A 14,391-nucleotide genomic window follows, 5' to 3' on the forward strand; every position below is an offset into this window, starting at 1 on the left:
GGTGGAGACAATTCCTATACTGAATGCTTCCTGTGTTGACAAAGTAACAGTTAAGTGCACTTTTGAAAGATAATGGTACATGATATTTAATGATGAGTACTCTAGGAAAGAGGCAAAGTAAAGTTGTATATGAGATAATCAACATCATAAGATCATAGATATAGTATAGGAAGGGAATTTAGAGGTAATCTACTTCAAACTCCTCATTTTAGAAATGGGAAAACTGAGGTTCAGAGACATATAGTAAATTCCCCAATATCACACAGGTAATAATTGACAGAACCTGGACTAAGTCAGGTCCTCTGATGCTAAGTCCTGTGTTCTTTTCCCCAGGAACACATTGAATAGCACTGACTTTAAGTGACAGGAACTAGGAAAGAGATGGTGAACCTATGGCCCCAAAGGGTCACTTTATGCATTAGGGGATTGGGAGCAGAAAAAAAGCTTTGCCCTTCTTAAAGAAAGGATAACAGTGAACAATGTTTTTAAGAGGACCAGGTTTCAGTTAGTGGGAGAAGGTAGAGGACAGCTGTAAAATAGGCTTATGGTAAAAGAGAATTTGCTCAAAATGTAATTGGAATATTATTGAGAAAAGTAAGCAGGAGGTGAGGGAGATAATGTGGGGAAGAAAAGGAAGCAAGGATAGGGTGAAGATTGTGATTTATGTGAAAACTTATGTAAAAGAGGATGTGGACAGGAACAGTGAATCATACTGGTATTGAGCAGAGTTAAGATGATTTTTGAGTGCCTGAAAGAGCAACAGAATCGCAGTTTCTTAATGAATTCAAAAGAATTAAAGGATTCAGAAAACCTGGGTTCAAATCCCAGCTCTAACAATTACTGCAATATAAGATCCTGGTAAATCATTTTGCTTTTTTAGGCTTTAAAAAGTTTCTTCAAGTTAAAGAGAATAGACATTAGATGACATTTAAGATCCCTCCTAGTTCATAATCTGTGATCCTATGAATACACGCACATATCATCGTTTACATCAGAGACCCCCAAACTATTTTTTAGCATTCCAGGTAGACTGCTACTTCAATTCTATAGCATGTATCACCTAGAGGATTTTTTAAAATTGGAAATTAACATTTTTACAAAAAAAAAAAAAAAAGCAACAACAACCATTTTAAATTCTATACAGATTGAACTAATAAAAGAATTGAAACTGAATTCTTCCTTTTTGCTCCTCAAAGGACACACAGGTTTGGAAATCTTTATATATCTATACACTGTCTTCTCCTCCCATGCTCTTTAAATATTTAGTGCTGCCTCAATCTGAGCTAGAATGAAGAAATGTGATATCTTTGTCAAAAATGTCTTCCAAAATCTTGCCCTTCATCTAGAAATTAGTAGCTCTGCATATGGCTCTTTTCTGGACTTTTCTGACTATTGTTTATAGTACATTCTACCCATAAGAGGCAAAAATAAAGGGATGTCTTTGTAATGCAAGAGATTCTGACAGCACACTGTCTTCAAAAATTGTGTTACCAAGTATAGGTATTCATTCCTATTTATGGACTCTCTCCCTGCTTTGATGGGTATCCCCTCCTTTCCCTTCAGGCAGAATCATAACTATTCTTTACTTTGGGGCTAAACATTTGGAGAGAGCACAATGGAGGAATTGGAGGCACAGAAGACAGTCCACAGATGGATAGGTTTGGGTGGTGGTGATGAAAGTCTAACTCTGAGGTGGATGTAGAGGCCCAGAGATATTTATCCCATGGGTCATCACAGGCTTTCTTATCATTGGAAGTGAAGTATGGGGACAAGAAGAAAACACATCTGTCCCCTAGCAGTTGTTAATATCCTGAGGCAAGACCTCTTCACTTCACATTTATTACAAAGCTGAGTTCTTGATCTAGGTTATGGTTCACAAATCTCTTTAGCTCTTTGACTTCCAGGACAATTCTTCACCTAGGATTTGGAAGCTGTACCCAGCCTTGGTTTGGCTGGCCTCCCCCAACTCAGGGATCTTAGAAAAATCACTTCAGTTTTCTGAGAATAACATGGCAATGAACTATGAATCATGTTGAAAGTGAAATAAACACAAAAGCCTTGTAAAAGACTCCAATCTTATGCAACATTTGGCCAATGCTGACCTATAAACAAAATGTTATAGGGAAGACTGTAGTTCACTGTTTTACTTTTTGTTCTCTCTTTTTAAAAAATTATTTAAAACAAATGCAAAATAGAAAAAGAAAAAAAAATTGCCATGTGGACAACAGAACATAAAAGGTTTCAAAATACAAGGCAATATATTTCCATTTCAAGAAAGTCTATATAATAAATACTGCACATTGTGCTCAGAGCTGGCTGTATTTTCTCTGCTTCCTTGTATTTTTTGTTGTTGTTGTTGTTTCTACTGTACAGTTTCTACTTCATTCTTCTTTTTCCCCTTTTCTTTCCAAGAAGACACAAAAAAGCATGGGATATATTTATATATACATACATATTTACATATATATTCATACGCTAAATATCTATAATCATACACACACATATACACACATAAATAAACATAGATATTGATGTGAGTCTGTACTATGCTTTTTTATCCTCTGTTTCTCTGAAGGTAGATAACTTCATCCTTCATAAATGTCCAAGTCATTTAGTATTTTAAAAAATCTACCAATTCCTCATTTCCTATACCACACCATATTCCAACCTTATATTGTCTAGTTATTTTAAATAGTCTAAAATAATATTGATTAATATAGTTGGCATATATTGGAAATTTCCTATTTTTTCTCATGAGATATTTTAGATATCTTCTATTTTTTTCATTCTTTATATTTTGTTTTATTATTTCTTGGTCTTTTGTAATTTTGCTTACTTCCCCTTGCCCAATTCTTTTTATCTTATGACATTTTCTTCCTTAAGATTCTGGATCTCCTTTTCCTGTTGGTTGACTTTCTTTTCAAAATCTTGTTTTTCAGGGATTTTTTTTTAATTATTATTTTGTTTATTGTTGTTTAGTTTTGCCTCAATTAATATTATTTGATTTTTAAAGTATTTTTTTTAAATTTTTCGATGAATTCTTTTTGATCAGATGACCATTTAAAAGTTATTATTTGAAGTAGGAGAGACTTTTTTTTTTTACTTCTGTATTCTCTTCTGAACATGAATCTTGGGCTGCCCTATTGCCACAATAAATTCTATAGTTATTTTTTCTCCTTTGCCCACTACCTTTTTAAAAAAATTGTAATATTGTTGTAGCAAATCATCTCTAGTCCTGGAGAATGGAGGATGTTATCTATAGCCTCAGGTTCTTCTTCAGTTTTCCCCTCTGGCCTGGAACCCCAAACCATAACTCAATCCTCCTGTAAGTGTCCACAGCCAACAGGTTCCCTAACCCACTACTTTTGTATTTACCAGGAATATGCTGCTTCCTTCTCTTCGTGACAACTACAATTGGATCTGGTATTCCTTTTCAGCAAAGGTTCTCTTAATATTTCCCTATTCAAACCCTTGATTTCCCACACTGAATGGGAGAGGAAAGTTCCTGTGGTTCAGGCCAAGGATATCTCTCAATCCAGTTACTTGCTATTTCAGCGAAGATAGCCTGGAGGTGTTTATACTTCACAGAGGCCAAACCTCTGCCCTAGTATCTTTCTTCAGATCTTCTCAGATTTTCCCAGGAGGATCACTATTTTGCTCTAACCCTTATTTATTTTTAATGCTCTACATTTGTTCTGAATCACTATTTTGTTTTGCTTGTGAGGGAAACTGGAGCACTTGGAATTTTCTAACCTACTCCATCATCTTCCCAGAATCCTCTCCTTACTTTTTGTTCTTAAGTTTTAAAAATTGCATTTACAATTTGAAAGGTTTAATTTTAAATTTAACTTAAATGATTAAATATTCTAATATTCCAAATATTAAAACTGATAGATATTTAATATTCCCTTTAGAGTCTGCATTATTAATACTATGACTAATCAGTCAAAGAGATGCTAAGGAACAATTAAGGAATTAATTAGGTTCTTTCATTTCATATTACTTATTGTAAGATCATAATTAATCTAAGTTTATGATATAAACTAGTATGTTATTTGTCAGCAAATAAATGTCTTTTGCCTTTCATTTCTCTGTGATTATTCCAAAGTTGGAGAGATTGCTAAATACAAATACAAGAAATAGTATCAAGGGGAGAAATTATGAAAAAGAGAAGACTTTTATTAACTAGTGTAATTTAATTTTATTCTTTCCCTTTTGAGGTAGGCTTAAGGGTAATAACCTGCTTTCAGTTGTCCATATGTATTAGTTCAAGTGTTCTGGAGCTGAAAAAGCTGCTCAAAGTTTCTGACCCAGTGCTTTTTTTATTATTATTATTATATCTTTTTATTTACAAGATATATGCATGGGTAATTTTATAGCATTGACAATTTCCAAGCCTTTTGTTCCAATTTTTCCCCTCCTTCCCACCCCCCACCCCCCACCCCCATGGCAGGTTGACAAATACATGTTACATATGTTAAAGTATAAATTAAATACAATATATGTATACATGTCCAGTTATTTTGCTGTACAAAAAGAATCAGACTTTGAAATAATGTACAATTAGCCTGTGAAGGAAATCAAAAATCCAGGCAGACAAAAATAGGGGTATTGGGAATTCTATGTAGTAGTTCATAGTCATCTCCCAGAATTCTTTCGCTGGATGTAGCTGGTTCAATTCATTACTGCTCTATTGGAATTGATTTGGTTCATCTCATTGTTAAAGATGGCCATGTCCATCAGAATTTCTGATCATATAGTATTGTTGTTGAAATATATAATGATCATTATATATTTCCTGTTCATTTCACTTAGCATCAGTTTGTGTAAGTCTCTCCAGGCCTTTCTGAAATCATCCTGTTCTGACCCAGTGCTTTGAAGTTGATTAAGCAATTGACTTTTAGGCTTCTAAGTAGAAAGGACCACTGATTCTGTTGATCTTTATGAGGCAGTGACCAGTTATAGAATCTGACTCAAAAAAGACCTGAAAAGAAAGTTACCTTTCCCCCAGCTCTGCAGAAAGGGATACTTTCATATGACTACTAAAACAGATGCTTGATTAAGAAAGTTGAACTTAGATTTTGGGTCCTTTGGATATCTTTCTAGTTTTGATTCCTTTCTGAAGCATGTGTCCAGAAAATAATCTTGAAATGGATAGGTTCAGTCTTAGAGGCCACGTGGTAAATTTGAGAAGATAGAGATCTTAGGTCCCTTAGTTTGAGCTTACTGATGACAGGGGGAGTTTCTGAAACAGAGAGGATACTACTAAGAGGAAAACATTAATCCCTAGTTTGTTTTTTCTATAGTGACCTTCCCAGTTTTTTCTCTGATCCTCTCTTCCTCTCCCCCCCCCTTCATTCCCTTTCTCCTTTCCAAAGTGAATGAAGTGAATTGTGAAAGCTGTCTCACAAGATGGAGACAGTGTTCTAAAGACTGAGTGAAGGTTGGCTGGGCCCGAGGTTCAGATTTCTTTCTCCAGAAATCATGTGGTTTACAAAGAGTGGGACCTTTTCTTTGTGAGAATAAGTTGGGGCCACCTTGGCATGGAAAATCCCATATAAGATAATTTAGTAATCCTAAAGATGTGATTGGGTTGAAAGTTTTTGCTCATTTATGATCATGACTATGAGTCATTTGTTCTGGGTAATCAGGGCAAAGATCCAGGCCCCTATATAATTCTTGTCTATTAACTGAGCCCTGCATCTCCTTGTCCAATAGGGAGGAAGATGCCCTTTATTGTGAGATCATAATAAAATTCCTTTCTGCTTTTGCCTTGAGAAATCTCCTTAATTTATTTGATTTAGTTGAGCCGGTGATCTTGTCACACAGAAAATGATAGGCATATGTGACCTGCATTTAGTTTGTTTTCATTTCAACAATCATTTAAAAAGCATATACCACTGACAGCATAAATAAAAACAAAAACAATCCCTTCACTCAAAGAACTTAAATTCTGGTAGAATTATATAATATGCATATTACATATGGAAAATATGATGCCTGAGAAATGATGAAATTATATATCCCTTTGACACTGAATACACTGAAGTGTGATTAGATCTGGATATAAAAAAAATCATCATGATATCCTCATTAGGAACGATTTAGAAAGAAGAGAGCCAATCACAGACTCTTGGGCCAAATTCAATTTAAGAGATTAGCAAAAGGATAAATAGCCAGCAAAGGAGATGTACAAGAATGTCTTTTTAAATATCTAATGTTTACAATTTGCATGAACTTGGACAACCTCCTTAACCTCCTTACACCACAGTTAATTCATCTCTAAAATTAAAGGGTTGGGCTAGATGGCTTTCTGAGATCTCTTTCAAAGTTATATCTGTGATCCCATGAAAAAGCAGCTAAAAATATAGAATAGAAGTAAAACTAGTGTCTTTGAAGTTGAAGAAATTTTATCCATTAAAAAAAAAAAGGCAAATACTTCATGAAGGTAAAGGAGAATAAAAAATTCTTTTAAAAGCTATTGTATTTGGCTATGCTCCCTTGTAACTTTTGTGAATGTAATCAATCTCATTAGAGACACACAATTTTGAGGAGGTATTTAGTATTAAGAAACTGGAGATATTGGATATAGACAATTTTTTCCTAGAAATTTGGCTGGGAGCACTGTGAAACAGAATCAATAAAATCATTCTGAAAAGTAAGTTGGAATTATTCTAAGAAAGTAACTAAAATGTACATTTTTTTTTTTTACCCAAAGAGCCTACAGCTAGGCATACACCCCAATGAGGTAAAAAAATATTATTTATATGGTTATTGTAACCAACCAAGTGGTCCTTTCAAACTTACAGTGAAGTTTTGAACATTTGTAGCTTAAACTGCATTTTTTTTTTACAAGTATGGAGACTTTTTAATCATTTATTTTCAGCTCCATTTTTTTTCTTTTCTCCCCATTCAGTTGTTTACATTTTCCTTTTCTGTCAATTTAGCCAATTTGACCAGTGTGAGGTAGTACTCAAAATTGTTTTAATTTAGCAGAATTTGTCTGTAAATCTATTTGGCTCTGGGTTCCCTTCTCCCCTTCGTTAGGGAGCTCATTTATGGGTTATGTATTTTTTTTAAAAGATAAAGTTACTTGTTTTTCTTGATATTCTGTTAATCTAGGCAATTTTTAGCTTTATAAACATTTATCTTTTGAATTTAGAATATCACTTTTAATGGCATATAATTGGGCAAAATAGCTCCTAGTATTGTTTTTATTCATTTTTATTAGCTGGGAATTCATCTTTTTCATTTTTGATATTGATAATTTGGTTTTCTTTCTTTAAAAAAATAAAACTATACTTTTCTTAAGCTTTCCTTTTATTTTCAAGATTGCTATTTTGATATTGAATTGTGTGTGTGGTGTTTAATTCATTGTTTTTCTAGGTTTTTAAATTTTTTTTTAAGTTTCATGCTCAATTCATTGCTCAGCTCTTTCTCTCTTTTATTGTTATAAAAGTTTAAAGATATAAAAATTTCTGAGTACTATTTAGGCATTATCTCACAAACATCAGTGTGTTAAAGTTATTGCCATTTTTACTGAAATTATTATTCTATAATTTGTTCTTTGACTCATCCATTCTTTGGGATTATGTTATTTAGTTTCCAAGAAATTTTCAAGTTGTTTTTTTTTTAATTGTTTTTATCAGGAAATGATGCATTTAATATTTCTATCTTTCTACATTTGTTTGTGAGGATTTATGTTTTAATACATGGTTAAGTTTTTGTGAAGAGGTCATGCATGGATGAAGAAAAGTTATACGCCTTTTTATTTTCATTCAGTATCCTCTAAAGATCTATCACTTTTCTATTTAATTTTTCTATTCTATTTAGTTTCTTAACTTCTTTCTTGTTTTTTTTTTGTTTGTTTGTTTTTAATTTATTTTGGTTTATCCAAATCTAAAAAGGGTACATTAAGTTCTTATATTAATATGGTTTTATTGCTTATTTCCTTATGTAATATAAATGTAAACTTTTAAAGAACTTCAATGCCATGCTATTTGGTGCTTATGTATTCAATATTAATATCAATCCATTATTTATGGTATTTTTTTTTAGCAAAATGTAGTTTTCTTGCTTGTTTTTTTCAGTTAATTTTATTTTCCATTTGCTTTTTCTGAGATCATATTCTTTTCTACTATCCCAATGCTTTTCTCTTCTCTATCTTTCCATTATTGTTTTAAAATCATTCCAACATAATGGAATCATAGCTATGCTATTTGTCTAATTAGCTTCCCTCTAAGACCCTTGGTGATGATAATGTTCTCAAAGAATTATATGTATCATTTTCCCACATAAGAATATAAACCTTAACCTTATTTAGTCCCTTATGATTTCTTACTTAGATTTACCTTTTTATTTCTCTTAAGTTCTGTGTTTGAATGTCAAATATTCTATTCATCATCCTCATCATAGCTAATATTTAATGTTTACTATGTTCCAGTTACTGTCTTAACTGTTTCATAATTATTACCTTACTTAATGCTCCCAACAACCTTAGAAGATGTTATTTTCCACTTTATAGATGAAATTGAAACAAAGCTTAAGTGACTTTTCAGCTCTGGTATTTTTATCATAAATACTTGAAAATCCTCTATTTCATTAAATATTCCTTGCCCACACAACATAAGATTATACCAAATTTTGCTATATAAGTTATTTTTTGTTATAATCCTAGCCTTTTTCTTCTGGAATGTTATATTCCAAATCCTCTGTTCCTTTCAGTGGAGGCTGCTAAATTTTGTGTGATCTGACTATATAGCCATGATACTTAATTCTTCTATCTGGATGCCTACAATATTTTCTTCTTTACCTGAAAGTTCTAGATTTGGGGTATTATATTCTTGGAAATTTTCATTTGGGGATTTCTTTTAGGTGGTAACTACTGGATTCTTTCAATTTCTATTTTTCCCTCTTGTTCTAAGACAGTTGAACAGTTTTCCTTTATAGTTTCTTGAAATACAATGCCTAACCTCTTTTAAAAATTGTTGCTCATGGCTTTCAGGTACTCCAGTAATTCTTAAGTTATCTGTCCTTGGTTCATTTTCCAGGCATTTGGTTTTCCTATAAGATATTTCACATTTTCTCAGAAGATCATTATACACTTCAACAATGATACTGTACGAGGATGTATGCTGATGGAAGTGGATTTCTTCAACATAGAGAAGAGCTAATCCAATTCCAATTGATTAATGATGGACAGAACCAGCTACATCCAGAAAAGGACTGGGAAATGAATGTAAACTGTTATTTTTACCTTCTGAATCCAATTCTTCCTGTGCAACAAAAAATTCGGTTCTACACACATATATTGTATCTAAATTATACTGTAATATATTTAACATATATAAGACTGCTTGCCATCAGGGGGAGGGGGTTGGGGGAGGAAGGGAAAAAATCTGAATAGAAGTAAGTGCAAGGGATAATGTTGTAAAAAATTACCCATGCATATGTAATGTCAAAAAATGTTATAATTATAAAATAAAATAAAAAATTTAAAAAAAAAAAAAAAAAAAAAAGATATTTCACATTTTCTTATATTTTTCAGTCTTTTAACTTTGTTTTATTATTTCTGATGCATTAGTAGCTTCCATTTACCCAATTTTAATTTTTTTCCTGAGGTAATTGGGGTTAAGTGACTTGCCCAGGGTCACATAGCAAGAAAGTATTAAGTGACTGAGTTCAGATTTGAACTCGGGTCCTCCTGACTTCAGGGCTAGTGCTCTATTCATTACGCCAACTAGCTGCCCCACCAGTTTTAATTTTTAAAGATTTATTTTCTTTGGTCATATTGTTAATTCATTTCCCACAACAGTCTAGCATAGTTCTAATTTATTTTCCCTTTTTTTCTCCTACCACTCTTATTTTATTTTTAAAATAATTTTCTTTTTGCTTAAAAAAAAAAGTATTTAAAACATATTCAAATAAAGAAAAAAAACAAAATAGAAAAAAGAAAAACAAAAGGAGAGGAAAAAAAATAAAATTGTCATGTACCCAGCAGGTTATCAAGGATGATTCAAAATATGTAACAATAAATTTCCATTCAAGCAAGCATATATAATAGTAGAAAATATTGCATAGATAACTGTTCTTTACTGAAGGTTTTCTTTTTTCCTTTGCTGTGTATTTTTTACTTTATTCTTTTTTTTCTCCTTTCCTCCCCTTTTTTGCTTCTTAAAAAGATTCCTTTTTTTAAATTCTTCTAGGAATCCTTGTGAGCTTCAATCTAATTTGGATTTTCCTTTGAGGTTTTGCTTGTAGATGTTTTTGAGTCATTGTTTTCTGTGTTTGTGACTTAAGTTCCCTGTTACCATACTAGCTCTTTAGGGTCTTTGTTTTATTTTGGTTTTTGTTCATTCTTATAACCTATTTTGTGACTTTGGACTTGATGTTCATGTTGGGCTTGTCCCATTTCTGGGAGTATGGTTATCTGGTCTGATCTTTTGTCTTTTTTATGTCCTTCTATTGTTTTCACAGCTTAGTCTGGAGGCTGGCAAGTTTTTAGTGCTTTGGAAGTGGCCTTATCACTGGCGGAGAGGTCTATTCATTGCCCTTTTGGTCTGAACTCCACAAGTTTCTGATCCGAGTTTGGGTCTGTCAGTTATGTGGATTTAGATTCAATGGACTGCTGCTGGTCTCAATACTGCTGGCCTATCAGAGAGTTCTGCAGGTTCAGAGAGATTGAATTGTTTGACTCTTCTGTTGTCTTGGTTTCCTGCCCTTGTTAGTTTACTGTAGCAGGCTTATGTGCAGAGCTAAAGATTACAATAGAGACTTCCCTCTGATCCATATAGTCAAACTATGGATCAAAAAACATTTCTAAGGCCCTACTATGTGCCAAATATTGTGCTAAGTTCGGGGAATGCAAAAACAAAATAAAACAAATCAAATGACAATCACTGCCCTTAAGGGGCTTATAATCAAATTGGGGGAGACAACATGCAAATAAATATGTACAAACTACATAAAGGATAAATAGGAAATAATAAAAGGAAGGTACTAGAATTAATGAGAGGTTGAGAAAGGGTTCCTGTGGAAGCTGGGTTTTGAATTGTGACAAAAGAATCCAGAGAGGTCAGTATTCAAAGCAGGCATTGAGACAGCAATAGTGAATGCCTGGTAGTTTGGGACACTTCCTTGGTCACAAATCGGGGCCTTTTCTCTTGCTACTGCTCTTCTCTGCCATGGTACTGTATTAAGTTTAAGGAATATTTTTGGTTGCTATTATTGCTGAGGCCATTTTCCCCCTATCCCTCACTTCCATCCCCATCCCCAGTCTCTAACTCAGTGTCACTAATACTCAATCAGGGCAACAAGACTCAGCTTTGAAGGATAATTTCCTTCTCTCTCTTCTCCTTCAGCCCTTAGCAGCCTGCAACTCATCTGAAGGCTTCAGATTTCTGGTTACTGCCTGAGAAAATCCTCCAAACCTCCCTAAATATAAAATACCAAAGCTCTAGGACAACAAAAAAATTATCTCCCAAACTTAAACACATTATCATGAACAATATGAGACTCTCATTTGATAAATGAGAAAACAGGATCAAAACATTTACTTGTGTGACTGAGGACACACCTAGTAAAGAGCCCAGCTAGGACTTGAGCTGGGATTTTTGTCTTAAATCTAGTATATTTTCTCAGTATTTTGTGCTGCCTAGAATCTAAAGCAGCAATATCAAACTTAAATAGGAAAAAAGACTGCTAAATTATGCATAAAGATCCTTGAGGGCTATGTATTAACATAGAAAACACATATTAATATTACTTAAATTTTATAATCTTTTATAATTAATATTTCCCAATTACATTTTAAAATGGTTCTGGACACCCCTGAAAGAGTTGAGGGCTGGCTGTATGTTTTACATCTCTGGTCTAAAGAATGTTTCCAAGAAAGCCAAACACATTTGAAACAAGGAAGGCAATCTCCCAATGTGGTGTAATAGAAGGAGCACTGGACCTGGGTTCAAATCACAGCTCTGTTACTTATTATCTGTGCGATTTTGGCCATGTTTCTTCATGCCTCAAGTCTCCAATTCCCTCAGTGAATATATATATATATATTCACAGACCCTATAGATTGTTTAATTTTTGAATATCAGTTCTGTTGGGTATTTGTTAAGAATCATCTATGGGGCAGCTAGGTGGCGCAATGAATAGAGCACCAGCCCTGAAGTCAGGAGGACCTGAGTTCAAATCTAATGTCAGACACTTAACACTTCCCAGCTATGTGACCCTGGGCAAGTCACTTAATCCCAATTGCCTCAGCAAAAAAAAAAAAAAAAAAAAAAAAAAAAAAAAAGAAAAGAAAAGAAAAAAAGAAAGGAAAAAGAAGAATCATCTATCATCTGCTTGGCACTAGGAATACAAAAATCAAACAAACAAAAAAATACAGATATATATATATATGCATACACACACACATATATATATAAACACACACACATATAGACATATATATATATATACATACATACACATATACATATACACATCTATCTATATCTATCTTATATTCCACTTGATAGGCTGGCAAATGGTGTGTCATTAACCCCATTTTTTCATAGCTCCCACACAGGAAATAGACTTTATGCTCAAAATCCAATTGTCAGTTTTTAAAAACAAATTGTCTTGTCAGTTATTTCAGACTAAATTGTTTTGTAGAAGAGTAGCACAGCATCCATATATGACCAAAGAATGTCATATTTTTAATGGACTATATTTTTAGCTTTGATGTTTCTATTTCATGGATGATATTTTAAATTCAGAAGGAAAAAAAAAAAACTGTAACCAATGATGTAAATACTTGTCCATTTTCAAAGACGTATCTGCTAAAGATTCATTAGTTTCTTATATTAGGTTAGTGGTTTCCATTTTGAGTACCTCCAAGGGCTTATGGCATCATCAGCTTCACTGGAATTTTAATCACTTCCTGGATGTGGAATTGTTCCATTTCCCAAAATAAATGTACCCTGGGGCAGCTCCAATCACATCGTTTTCTTTCAGCTTCTCAAACCTCGGATTTCATGCTCTATGCCCTCTGTTAGGCATGACATCAAACTACAGTACTTATCAGTGGGCACACAGGTGGATAGCAAAAACCATATCCTTTGAAGCTGATTTCTTCTTCTTTAGGGCATGAAAAATAACCTCATTTCGGCATATGTCCAGAATGCCCACTCTTCTATAAAGTGAATTCATATAATACAGCAAATTCACCCTTTGTTATATCACAACCTATCGACACATGGTATCTATTATATTAAATAAAAAATTTCACCATCTGCTCCATTAACTATCTTCATCTTCTGTAGAACTAAGATAAATTTTAGAAATTGTAACATATTTAAAAATTTTTATCAGTCAACACATTTTTAATTTTAATGCGTTTGGGATCTATTCACAGGCACAGGCTGATTTTCATCAGGGTGGCAATTTTTTTTCTTTTTCACAAGACATTCATTCTCCTAACTTTAAGCATTTTCTCTGGCTGTCTTTCATGTCTGGAATGTTTGCTTTCATTATCTCTATCTGCTAAATTCCATGCTTTCCTTCTAATTTCATAAGAAACTTTCTATGTTCTATAAGAAGTTTTTCCTGGTCCCCCTTAATGCCAATACTCTCCCCTTAAGATTACCTTCAATTTTATCCTATGTGTATGTATATAAACATATATACACATACATATGTAACATATACACACATATCTTATTTGTACATAGGTATTTGTATGTTTGTCTATCTCTAGATTGTGAGCTTCTTGAGGGGTAAGGACTGTTTTTCCCTTATTATCCTTAACATTTGATATAATGTCTGGTATATAAGAAGCCTGGATAAATGCTTTTTGATATTATTTGACCTTCTCCAATGGAAAATATCTCTATAGCGATTTAATAGATAAATCTTTTAAAGTTGCATGGGATACCTTGAGATTAAATATCTTGCCCAGAGTAACTGAGCTAGGAAGCATCCAATATAAGATCAGATTTACTACTTTTAGAAAAATTTTTAGAAACTTCTTCTGAGGCACAAACTTTTCAGCATAAGAATAAAGGTCACTTATTCATCAAAATTAACATATTTACAATTCCTAAAAATATAAGGTTTATTTTATTATTTTCATCATTTTCCTTATACAAATCAGGCTCCTTTTAAATATATGTAAAAGATTCAAGTTAATTCAGATAAGCAGAAAATCTCTACTTTGGAATATTTGAGTAAAAATACTTAAAAAGTTATCTAATTATAGTATGATCATAACATCATAATTCATAGTCATAGAACTACAAATTCCTGAAATAGAAGGTACATTAAAGGTTATCTAGTTCAACTTCCTCATTTGATAAAGAAAAAAGTCTGGAGGTATTGTAATTTACTTTAAGTAGCAAAATCTAG

The sequence above is a fragment of the Sminthopsis crassicaudata genome, chromosome 5 (genome assembly GCF_048593235.1).
Source record: "Sminthopsis crassicaudata isolate SCR6 chromosome 5, ASM4859323v1, whole genome shotgun sequence".
Classification (NCBI taxonomy): domain Eukaryota; kingdom Metazoa; phylum Chordata; class Mammalia; order Dasyuromorphia; family Dasyuridae; genus Sminthopsis; species Sminthopsis crassicaudata.